Below are 13,073 nucleotides of genomic sequence, written 5' to 3'. Positions count from 1 at the left end.
TCATTTTGCCTAATGCAGAGAAACAAACACAGAACATCAAGCAAAATAGGGTGACAGAGAAATATGCTTCAAAAGAAAGAACAAGAAAAAACAAGCAAACTCATAAAAAGAACTAAATGAAACGGAGATAAGCAATATGCCTGAGAAAGAATTTAAGGTAATGATCATAAAGATACTCATCATGTTAGAGAAAAGAAGAGAATAATTCAGTAAGTCCCTCAATAAAGAGATAGAAAACATTAAAAAGAACCAATTAGAGTTGAAAAATACGATAACTAAAATTTTAAAAAAAGGCACACTAGAGGGAATCAACAGTAAACAAGAGTATGCTGAAGACCATATCAGCAATCTGGAAGACAGGGTAATGGAAAGCACACAAGCTAAAGAGAAAAATATTTTTTTTTTTTTTAATGAGGATAGATTAAAAGATCTCTTGGACAACATCAAGAGAACAAACATACCCATTATAGAGGTTCCAGAAGAAGAAGAGAGAGATGGGTATAGAAAACTTACAAGAGGAAATAATAACTGAAAACTTCTCTAACCTAGAGAAGAAAATAGATATATAAGACCAAGAAGCACACAGAGTTTTGTCTTATTTTTTAAGGTTTTATTCATTTATTTGACAGAGAGAGAGCACAAGCAGGGGGAGTGGCAGGCAGAGGGAGAGGGAGAAGCAGGCTGTCTGCTGAGCAGAGAGTCCAGTATGTGGCTTGATCCCCGGACCATGGGATCATTACCTGAGCCAAAGGCAGATGCTAAACTGACTGAACTATCCACGTGCCCAAAGCACAGAGTTTCAAACAAGATGAACCCAAAGAGTTCAACACCATAGTGTCTAATAATTAAAATGTCAAAGATTAAAGATAAAGAGAATCTTAAAACAGCAAGAGTGATACAAAAAAGTTACCTACAAGTGCAAATCTGTAAGGTTATGAACTGATTTTTCAGCAGAAACTACACAAGCCATAAAGGGGTGGTACAATATATTCAAAATGCTGAAAAGAAAAAAAAAAAGTCTATAACCAAGAATACTAGGCAAGATTATCATGCAATTTTGAAGGAGATATAAGGAGTTTTCTAGACAAAAAAAGGATAAAGGAATTTATCATCACTAAACCACCCTTACAAGAAATGCAAAAAAATGGTCATAATTAGACATAAGAAATATATGAAAGATAATATGTAACATATGACTATATATATATATATATATATATATATATATGGGATAAGGAGTAAAAAGGGAAGAGGAGGGGTAAAAATATACATGTATTTTCTCCTTTTCTATTTTTTTTTTGTTTCATTTTGTTTTGGAATGTGTTTAAACTTAAATGCCCATCAAATCAATAGTGACTGTTATTTACCTAGAATGTTATATATGAACCTCATACTAACCACAACCCCAAAACTTATGATAGATACACAAAAAGTAGAGAGAAAGCCAAATAAAACATAATGGAAACTCATTCATCACAAAGAAAGAGAGCAAGAGAAGAAGGAACAAAGAAAATAACCAGAAAGTAAATTTTAAAAATGACAAGAAGTACATACTTATAAATAATTACTTTAAATGTAAATTATCTAAATGTTCTAATCAAAAAACATAGAGTAGTGGAATGGATTAAAACAAAAATTTAAAAAAAAGTAAAAAAGTAAAAAGTTAAAGAAAAAAAATTAAAAAGCAAGGCTGCCTGCATATACTGCCTACAAGAGACTCACCTCAGACCTAAAAATTCATACAGACTGAAAGTAAAGGGATGGAAAAAAATATTCACCATGGAAATGGAAGTGAAAAAAATAAATTGGAGCAACAATACTTATATCAGACAATACTTATATCAGACAAAACATAAAGACTCTAACAAGAGACAAAAGGGCATTACATAATGATAAATGCAAATATCTACACACTCTAGAGTACCTAAATACATAAAGCAAATATTAACATACATAAAGAAATTGATGGGAATATAGGACTTTAATGTTCCACTTACATCAATGGAGAGATCATCCAAACAGAAAATCAATAAGGAAACAATGTCTTTGAATGATACATTGGACCAGACAGACATAACAGACATACAAAACATTCCAACTAAAACAATAGAATACATATTCTTTTCAAGGGCACATGAAATATTCTCCAGAAGAGATCACATATTAGACTATAAAATAAGTCTTAATAAATTGAAGAAAATTGAAATCATACCCTATATCTTTTCTGATGCAAATAGTATGAAGCTAGAAATAAATTACAATTAAAAAAAAAACTGGGAAAAAGCACAAAAGTGGAGACTAAACAACATGATACGAAAGAACCAATGGGTCAGAAGAAAACAAAGAGGAAATCAAAAAAATACATGGAGATTAATGAAAATGAAAACACAATGGTTCTAAAATCTCTGAGAGAGTGAGAGCAGTTCTAAGAACTAAGAACTAAGTTCTAAATATATAATCTAATCTTACACTTAAAGGAACTAGAAAAATAAAAAGAAAACCAAAGGTGAGTAGGAGAAAGGAAATAATAAAGATCACAGCAGAAATTGGAAATAATGACAGAGACCAAACAAAGCAAAACAAAACACAATGAAACCAAGAGCTGATTCTTTGAAAAGATAAACAAAATTGACAAACCCATATCCAGACTCATAAAGGAAAAAAGATAAAGGACCCAAATAAATAAAATCAAGAAAGAGAGAGAAGTAATAACTGACACCTAGAAATACAAAGGATTATAAGAGAATACCGTGAACAACTATATGTCAACATACCAGACAAGCTAGAAGAAATGGATAAATTCTTAGAAATATATAATCTTCTAAAACTTAACAGGAAAAAAAGAAAGTCTAAGTAGATGGATTACAAGTAAAAAAATTTAATTGGTAATCAATAAATTATCAAAAAGTAAAAGTCCAGGACCAGATGGATTCACTAGGGAATTCTTCCAGATATTTAAAGAGTTTATACATATTCTCCTCAAACTATTCCAAAAAATGTAAAAGAAAACTTTCAGGGTGCCTGGGTGGCTCAGTGAGTTGAGCTTCTGCCTTCAGCTCAGGTCATGATCCCCACATCCGGCTCTCTACTCAGCAGGGAGCCTGCTTCCCCCCTCTCTGCCTGCCTCTCTGTCTGCTTGTGATCTTTCTCTCTCTCTCTCTCTCTCTCTCTCTCTCTCTCCATCAAATGAATAAATAAAATCTTTAAAAACAAAAGCAAAAACAAAAAACTTTCAAATACATTCTACAACATCACCATCATCCTGATTCTGAGACCAGAAAAAAACACCACACACACAAAAAGAAAACTATAGGCCAGTATCACTGATGAATTTAAGTGCAAAAGCCTAAACAAAATATTAACCACACACAGCAATACATTTAAAAAGATTATTCACCATGTTCTGGTGGGATTTATTCCCAGGATACCAGGATCGTTCAATATTCACAATCAATCAATTTTATATACCACATTAACAAAAGATAAAAATCTTATGATCATCTCAATAGATGCTGAAAAGAATCTGACAAGATTCAACACCCACTCATGATAAAAACTCTCAGCAAAATGGAGTTTGAGGGAATATACCTCAACATAATAAAAGCCATCTATGAAACACCCATAGCCAACATCATACTCAGTGGAGAAAAAATGAGAACCTTCCCTCTAAGGTGAGGAATAAGACAAGGTTTCCACTTTTGCCACGTGTATTCAACATAGTAATGGAAGTCCTACCCACAATAATCAGATAAGAAAAAGAAATAAGAGGCTTCCATATTGATAGAGAAATTAAGCTGTTACTATTTGCAGATGACATCATACTACACATAGAAAATCCTAAAGACTCTACCAAAGAACCTACTAGAAATAAAAATAAATTTCAGTAAGTGGCAGATACAAAATACTCAGAAACTGGTAGCATTTCTACACCCTAAGAACAAAGTTGCAGATAGAAAATTAAAAAAAAAAAATCTGTATATATATCTACCTATCTACCATGTACAGTTTCTCCAAAAAGAATAAAATGCCCAGGAATAAACTTACCTAAGGAGGTGAAAGGCCTGTACTGTGAAAACTATAAAACACTGATGAAAGAAATTGAAGATGACACAAACAAATGGAAAGATATTCCAAGTTCATGGATTGGAAGAATTAATATTGCCAAAATACCCATATTACACAAAGCAATCTACAGAGTCAGTGTAATTCCTATGAGTATAATAATAACACTTTTCACAAAACTAGAACAAATAATAATTGGGAGAATAATATTGCCAAAATGTGCATAAGCAACCTACAGAGTCAATATAATTCCTATAAATAAAACACTAAAACCTTTCACAAAACTAGAATAAATAATACTAAAATTTGTATGGAACCACAGAAGGCCCTGAATGCCAAAGCAGTCCTGAGAAAGAACAAAGCTAGAGATAATCATAATTCTGAATTTCAAGATGTATTACAAAACTGCAGCAATCAAAATAGTATGGTACTGGCAGAAAAAAGACACATAGATCGTGGAACAGAATAGAGACCCCCCGAAAAAAACCCACATTTATATGGTTAACTAATCTATGACAAAGAAGGCAATATACAATGGGGAAGATCGTTTTTTCAATAAATGATGCTGGGAAAACTAGAGAGTCATCTATAAAAATTTGAAACTGGACTACTTTTTAAACTCCATACACAAAAATAAACTCAAACATGATTAAAGACCTAAACGTGAAACTTGAAAGAATAAAAATCCTAGAAGAGAACACAAGCAGTAATTTCTCCAATATTGGCCATAGCAACATTTTCTAGCTATATCTCCTAAGGCAAGGGAAACAATAGCAAAAATAAACTATTAGGATTGCATCAAACTGAATAGCTTTTTCATGTCAAAGGAAATCGTCAACAAAACAAAAAGACAACCTACGAAATAAAAGATGTTTGTAAATGATATAGCCAATAAGGGATTAATATCTAAAATATATAAAGAACTTATACAACTCAATAACTCCCCCTCAATAAACAATCTGATTAAAAAATGGGCAGGGGGCCTGAACAGTTTTTCCAAAGAAGACATACAGATGGCCAACACATGAAAAAATGTTCAACATCACTTATCAGAGAAATACAGATCAAAACAACAAGGTATCACTTCACACCTGTTAAACTGGTTAAAATCAAGAAGGCCAGAAACAAATGTTTGTGAAAATACGGAGAAAAAGGAATGCTCATGACTGTTTGTGGGAATGCAAACTGGTGCGATTACTGTGGAAAACAGTATGGAATTTTCTCAAAAAATTAAAAGTAGAAATACTGCATAATGCAATAATTCCACTGTTGGGTATTAACCAGGAAAAACAAAAATATTAACATGAAAAGATAAACATATCTCTATGTTTATTGTAGCATTATTTACAATAGCCAAGATATGGAAACAATCTAAGTGCCCATCAATATAGGAATGGATTAAGAAGATGTGGATGTGTGTGTGTGTGTGTGTGTGTAAGCATATATATATATATATATATATATGTATATGTGTGTGTATGCATATATATGCGTATATATGCATATATATATTCCTTATATATATAATAGAATATTACACAGCCACAAAAAGATGAGATTATGTCATTTGAGACAACATGGATGGACCTAGAGGGTATAACGCTAAGTGAAATAAGTCAGACTTAGAAGAACAAATACCTTATGATTCTACTCAGAAATTGTTTCTTTTTTTTAATATATTGATTCTTAAAAAATGAATAAACAAAAAGCAAAATCAGAACTATAAATACAGAGAACAAACTGATGGCGAACTGGAGGAGAGAAGAATGGAGGAGCTGGACAAACTGGGAGAAGAGGAGAGGGAGACACAGGCTTCCTGTTATGGAATGAGTCAGTCATGGAATAAAAAACAGAGCATAAGGAATACAGTCAATGATACTGTAATATTGATGTAATGGGACTGATGGTAGCTATACTTGCAGTGAAGATAGCATAATGTATAAACCTGTCAAGTCACTGAGTTACACACCTGAAACTAATGTAACATTGTGTGTCAACAATACTTAAATAAGAAATAATAATTTAAAAAAACCCTTTGTGATTAAAAAAATTGACAAACACTACCTCAGTATCATCAGTGATATGATATGATGGGAATGACAGTATACCTCTGTAATCTTTTCCCCCAAAAATCTTAACCCAGGCTAACTGTAAGGAAATCATATCCCAAAGAGGGTAATTGCACAAAATATCTGAATAGTGCCCTTACAACAAAAGAGGTCATGATGCACAAGGAAAATCTGGGAAACAATCACGCTCAAGAGACGCCTAAGGAAATGTGATGACTAAATGGAATGTGATCTCCTGGACAGGATTCTGGAACAGAAAAGAGATGTTAGGTTAAAAAAAAAAAAAAAGAAATATACGCGTGGACTTTAATTAATAATATAAATATTAGTTCACTAATTTTAATAAATGTACTTGCTAATGAAGATCTTAAAAATAAGAGAAACTAGGTGCAAACATATGGTTATTGACTGTATTATGAATCTACAACCAGTCTAAAATATGAAAGTTATTTTAAAATAGAGTGTATGCTAAATACTCTACATATTTTGTCAACATTTTTGCTTACTGAATATATTTTTTCCCAAATTTCCATATGAGGAAACAAGTTCAGGTAAAGCTTCAGTTACATGCTCCACATCATATAGTTGGTATATATTCCACCGAGATCCAAAATAAGTGATCTACAAATCTAAAGTCTGTTCTTTCACTGGTGTGCTGTAATTAATAAACTTATGTCTACGGACACATCCTTTATATAAGGGCAGTTTTTGTTTGCCCTCATGAAGGAATAAACACTTGGCATTATGTGTAATAATCAGAATGTGAGGTCATGTAATAAGAGAAATGATAACACTAGGAAATTATAAATAAATGAATAAGGTACGATAGAATTACTTTTCGTGCTTTATAGGATTACCGCCATTCATGAAAAAAAAATGATAGGACTTCCATATTTATTAGTCTTAAATATACCGTGAAAGATGAAGCAAGTAGTTGGTACTTACAATATTAATTAGAATTGAAAATTTTGCCATTAGCTTAGGCTTATAGACTAGATTATCTGATCTATTCACCTTTATAATGTTGATGAAACCATTTTTGACATCTTTGAATTATTTGTAAAAATTGTTAAGTACTTACAAAATTCAGAAACCTTACAAAATCAGATTATTCTCTACATACCTATCTTTACACGAGAAAATGTAATTAAGGGAAAAACTGTGGATCATTACGACTTTTATGTATCTAACAGCAGTGCTCAATTTAAATGCATGCTTTTTACTTTGACTTTTTAAAGAAAGCAATTCATTGATTAATGATGGTTGAAATTTCCTTTCTCCTTGTGTCACTCTAATTCCTGAAAGTTATAGCAGGTCAGAAAACATCTGACTGGTTTGTTCAGGAGCCAATTACTTTTATGAATACATTAAGAGGAAAAAAGTTCAGTATATCACCAGAATTTAGAGGAGGATAAAGCTTTCAAATGCTCCCTTCTCAAATTGCCCTTATAAAAGGAATGCAAACATTATAAATATTTATATTTAGCATGATCATTTCTTCTGAATTTTGAGGTGTAGTATATTTTGAAACTAGTATCTCATAAGCAATTTAATTGACATATGGATAAGGTACAGTAAGCTGCACTAGAGTTCAACATATTTGAGTTTGACCCTCACATAAGCTCAAATTATTTAAAAAAAATTATATAAATTGTTACTCTGCTTGAAAGTGAATTGGTTAATCTGCTGAGTTTTATAGCTAATAAAATAGCTAATAAGATAAAAACATACAGAGGTAAAGTAATTCAAATTTAAGGATTTTAAGAATACTGTTTTATATATGGCTACCAATTGATTTAGGCAAGAAATTCTAATGTTGGAACGTTCTAATGATATTCATAAGCATAAGGAACATAATACACATTTCTAAAGTGTTCAGGTAAAACAGCCAAGGGACAAAATCTTGTCCCTTCCTGAGGCTAATTCATTAGCACTTTGTCTATGACAGTCACCAGCATTAACTTTCAAATGAACTTTCCTAACTGCTAAAAATAGTAGCAACAATTTATTCCTGGAATGGTTTTGCATGTTGAGTATTCATTTTCATATCCAAGATAAAGCACTGAAGATATGAACTAGTATACTCAGATCTTTATGTGTCTAGATATATCCAGAGATGCTTCTTAAAGATCCTGAATGGAAAAATTGGGTTACAAAAAACAGACGTATTCTTATATGGACGATAATCTTCATAAACAATGCTGGTAATAAATTACCCATGCAAAATCACCATTATGCTCCGGATAACCAATATTCATTATCTGTCCTGCCATTCAAGCCATTCATTAATTGTGACCTCCATCTCAACATGATGATGTTCACAATGGCACGCACCATTAATTATGTATGACGTTTGTTCAACACTTAAAGTGTTGAATTTTCCAACTATACTAATACTTTTCAATCCAGTAAATAATTCATAGGACTAAATATCTAAGAAAAACTTATATATGAATAAATTCAATATTTTATGGGAGTGAAGTATTGTCATTATATTCTTCTCATTTGTACAATGTAATAAGGTTTGGCAACCTGTTTTACATTGTGTAATGTATTTAAAACTGTGAGCGATGCACTTGGAGGCACGGATGTTTCTACTTTAACAAATAGAACAAAATCCCAAGAGAGGCGGTTGGAGAAAGGAACAAAAAAGTAAAAGAGTTGAATAAGCACCATAGAAGGCAGACTCTGTTAATGAGGAAATATATGTGAAGCTTTAGTAAAATTCTTGGGAGCTATTCTGAAGAAGAAGATTAACTGATGTGGTCTTCTTACATAATATGTACAGTTTTTAAAGGCTGACTTTTAGGACCCAGGTTTTCGAAGATCCCCTTTCCTTTATCTTGTCTGCGGAAAAGTAAAGCTCCCTACAGTGATCTCCAACGAGCAATATTTTCTAGGTGCCCACAAGAGCGCAAGGGGGAGCATGTGAAAACTGTGGATACAGCAAACTGATTCATGTCCTTCCAGTTATAAATATAAGCAGTTAGTATTTATCACGTCCTCCCTCTGTATCAAATTCTGCAGAGTTAATGTAATCCTTTGTTCCACGCTACGGGAGGCGGTTCATAGTTTAATACCACCAAACTTTCAATTTTGTTATATAGTGGGAGATATTAATCCCAAGCTTTAAAACCAACTAATGGAAAGGCACTGCAGTGGTTGTTACTTGGCATTAACAAAAACTTTTCTTAAAAATTACAGGATCTTGACGATAATAGGTTTTTAACCTAATCTCATTATTACTGGTTTTACAGTTCTAATATCTTCATTTTAATAATAATTTAGTATGATGTACCTATTATTCTACTATTCCTCATGATTTCTGAAGCTAATAATTGACATATTAGTGTACTAAAAAATTAATTCAGTCTTATCATTGCCAAATTTTTTGCTGGAACTACCATATCAGCAGTCAGAGAGATTGAGGGTAGGAGCAAAACAAAGAAAGTCTAATAGTAACCCACAATTTATTAGCATTACAGTTACTGATTTAATGGTCTTTTTAAAAAGAACCTATGAGTGAAGTGCATGGCTGAAAGTCATAAATGCAAATTTATGTTGTTAACTCAAACCCATGCACTAATTACACGTAGCTATTTTATAAGACTGTTCCCAGCATTTGCTCAGCTTTTATGGATAACTTTACACCCTTTCCCACAAAGGTCATGCAGTCTTTATTGATTGTAAGGTACACACATTCCAGGGAATAACGTTAAAAGAAAACTGTCTATGCCACAGTAATCAATCAAATGGAAAAATAAAAAAAATTGAAAGAGCATCTACAATGAATACCTACATGTTAATCATTGTGACAGTCAATTAACAAATTCACCTTCTGTGTTACTAAGCTGCAGGCATATGTGATAAACCTTTTTAAAATATTCAATTGTCTTAGTTACAGATTTATTTTAGGAAATGTTATTATCCGTTTTTCCACCTATTTTTAACAAGAAGAAATCAAATTTTCTCATGTTTAAAATGACGAATATAGTAATTCTTGGAACATGGTCGCAGTGACTGAAGCCAATTTTGAATCTTCCTGAATCTGCCCAGAAAAACAGCACACTTGTGGACAATATTTACAACAAACTTGACCACAGTGTATCTCTTCAAAATACAGAGTGCAAAGAAGTAGAGCTCGTTAAGAGCCACAAGACCTGCCTGGTAGCAACATCTGAGCAGGAAGAAGTAGAAATTAACAGGACAAATGAAGACCTGAAAACAGGCAAACTCCAAAAGAAACAATAGATCCTCATTGGAATGTGACCCAAAGTAAGCTGAAAGGTAATTATACACCTTATTCTTAGAAGGAGAAAGTACCTCTGCTACCACATGTGAGTAAATGAAGAAAAACACGGCTTGATTCAGTTAGCAGGAGGTTCATGTCCCGTCATAGCTGATTCAGCAACCTAATAATAGTTCCTATTATTTAATATGTTACGCATCGTTATTTACTCTCAACAATGCTCAGTGAACTTCCTTCTGGCTAAATTTTTGTAAATATCCATCTTTTTTTTTTTTTTTTTTCCTTTAGACTAGGTTCTTGAAGGCCACATGCCTGAATCAAAGATCTTCAAAACTTTTGATATACTACCTTTCAGTAAGTTTAAAAACCAACTTGCACTTACTTCATCCAGCAGTGTATCAAAATGGCATGCTTCTTAGAAAATCTAAAAAATAACACGTATTTACTAACTAAATTACATAAATGTTAGATAAAATTAGTTTTAGACCAGGATCTTTGGAAATTAGTTCAGTTACAAAATTATACAACACTACCAATCTAAGAAATAATGCCAAAACAAGTACCCACTTTCCTTCCTAAACACTAAAAATCAGAAACTAGGAGTTTTGCAAATCTTTACACAAAACTTTGTTTATTAGTATTTGCTATAATCAATCTTTGATTTTGAGGTTTCATAAAAACGAAATTGTTATTGTTTAATAAATTAGCTGGGAATCAAAAATCTTGGCATTAAAATTTATTTCCCTTTTTTTCATAATACATACGAGTCCCTTAATCCATTAGGATCTACGGTTATGCAAATACCAACATATTAATAGAGGATTTTAGGACAAGGGCTTTAAGGATATCAGAGTTGATAGAGTTGAAAAAATCTTGAGTGGATTAAAGTAAGATTTCACATGGTACCCTCAAACAAATCAAAACATATTAAATTGTTTTCATGAAACTATTTTTTTGTGCTTTTAATACAAATATGAATGTATATTTCTCCCTAGTTCCTTTAAATGGTTAAGCCAGAAAAGTAATATATTTCAGATAAGTAATGCATATTCAGCATTTTGTAGACTTTCTTAATGCTGGCAAATGAATAGCACAAAATGCTGTGTATCATTAAAAATTACTGATAACCTCTAAAACTTATAATATCAAGTTTTATGAATGATTCCTTTTTCTCTTTCAGTATTAAAAAAATACCTATCCATGTAATTTATAGGATAACATTATTTCATTTCAATTTCAATAATACATTTTTCTTCATATGATATATACCAAACTAATTTATATATTTATGGTTTTTTGTACTGGTTATATGACAGTGTTCAAATGTTATTTCTAGGTGTTCTACCTGAAATATTATTCAATCAATCGCTCTCTTCTTTCAGTGGTCAAGGAGCTATTGCTAGCAATTTGATTCAAACACATGCCTTTTTGAAATATGATGGGTTGATTATTTCAAAATGAATTATACCTTCAGAGCTATGGACTTACTATTGAAACTGAGAGAACACAGGAGTTAAATTGGAATCTTATTAATTTGATGATTCCTGATCCCCTGCCTCATACTTGTAACTTATTTATTGGGACTAGATTGAAGATAAGAATTTAAGTTACCTGAAATCCAAATGGTGTTTACTGATAAGTCAGATTTGGGAATCACAGACTTAAAGGCCTCTATATAATAACACACGTGTATCAGTAATTAAAAAAAAAAAAAAAAAGACCAGTGAGGCTTGTTGTTGATGTCCTTTCTCTCAAATCTAGGAAAAAAGGAAGTGAATTATCCTTGGTGAATTTTTTTTAAGGTTTTATTTATTTCACAGAGAGAGAGTACAAGCAGGGGGAATGGTAGAAGAGGGAGAGGGAAAAGCAGGCTCCCTGCTGAGCAAGGAGCCCAATACAGTGCTGGATTCCAGGACCCTGGGATCATGACTTGAGCCAAAGGCAGCCGCTTAACTGAGCCACCCGGGGCCCCTGTCCTTGGCGTTTCTGATATGAGTATATGGGTCTAAGAGAAAAGATGCCATTTTGAGTTTGAAAAAAAGTGAAAGAACCACTTTAGATGAAAAGATGTTGAAAACTGAGGATTCAACAGCAGAGCCCTGTGAAGACTTCTGGAGACGCAAAACACTAAAATGATTATGGTGCTCTGAATGTATGTAACTCAATGTAAAAATAGTGAACATTATAAATATAAGATCATTTAAGAATGTTCTAACCTTTCCCATGTTGACTTCATTATTATCTCTTGAAATATCAAATTAAAAATTCTTAAAAAAGATATAATGGCTTTTCATTGAATGCCAGGGGTCATAATTTCTTAATATATTTTTCTAGTCGTCTTCCCGTCTTGTTCATTAACTCTAGTAACACATGCAGTAGAGCTCCTGAAGTTGCCCTAAAACTCACTGATTCTCTGTATATTTTATTTATTTTGAGTCATCTTTCTCTTGGTTTCATTTTGTAGTTTCTATCACTGTGTCTTCAAATTTGCCGATCTTTTCCTCTGCAATACCTAATCTATCGTGAATTCCCTCCAGTAACATTTTCATCTCACCACTGTAGGTTTTACCTCTCAAAATCTGAGGAATTTTCTGTCTTCTATACTCTGTAAAATATGTTCAATCTTTCTTCTAATATTTTGAACTAATAGAACACTGTATACTAACTGGTTTGATATCCCTTTCTACTCTTTC

Source organism: Martes martes (assembly GCF_963455335.1).
Source record: "Martes martes genome assembly, chromosome: 3".
Taxonomy (NCBI): domain Eukaryota; kingdom Metazoa; phylum Chordata; class Mammalia; order Carnivora; family Mustelidae; genus Martes; species Martes martes.
This window is presented reverse-complemented; position numbering follows the sequence as displayed.